This window comes from Melanaphis sacchari, unplaced genomic scaffold (assembly GCF_002803265.2).
Source record: "Melanaphis sacchari strain LSU unplaced genomic scaffold, SCAv2.0 Contig45_pilon_pilon, whole genome shotgun sequence".
Lineage (NCBI taxonomy): Eukaryota > Metazoa > Arthropoda > Insecta > Hemiptera > Aphididae > Melanaphis > Melanaphis sacchari.
In genome coordinates, this window is record NW_020271303.1 from 568,842 (window position 1) to 569,717 (window position 876).

Below are 876 nucleotides of genomic sequence, written 5' to 3' on the forward strand. Positions count from 1 at the left end.
TGGTAATCAACACACGTTTAAAGGTACCTTACAGGTATTAGTTTTGTAATAGAAGAATTTCGTTTAAATCATAGAATAATTGTGTAAATGTACATTTTAATGGTAAATATTATTATTGGAATTTAAATCTTCAATAATTATTTATACCAGTATACTATACCATATATTTTTTTTATTAATTAAATAATTGTGGTAATTAACTATCGCATAACAAATAATTTAATACCAAAATATCTTAAAATAAACCTAAAAATAGAAAATAAAATAATTAAATTGAACGTAATTTTATTTTATTTAACTATATTGTTTGTGGTGACGGTATGTAATTATTATATGAATAATAGATAATTTATGTTGGATAAAATATATGGGTGCATGTGCATCATTGACAAAAATAAATAATAACGGTTTGCTTTAAATTATCAATTATTTTGATATTTATAATATTTATGTTAGCTGGTAACTAAATTTGAATCGATAAGATTAATTTTATTTATACAAAATTATCAACTGACAAAATTTTACAATACATATCATAGAAATAATATCATAAATTAATAATATAAATACAATGTTATTTATGGCTTCATGACTTCATTACACGATACAATAATTCTATTTTATAACTAAAAGCAAATTAATAAAAAATTAAACAACTATAAAATAAAAATTCAAAAAAAAAAAAAATAAGATGAAAACTTTCTTAAAATATTATAATTATATTTTAATGAACTTAAACAATCCATTTTGAACCGCTTGCTGTGAAAAGTGTACTAGATTATATTTAATAAAGTAAAATGTATTCTTAACAAAATCATTGATTTCGTAAAACAATTAAATCAAATAAAAGTAGAATTATATTTAATGGATATAAAA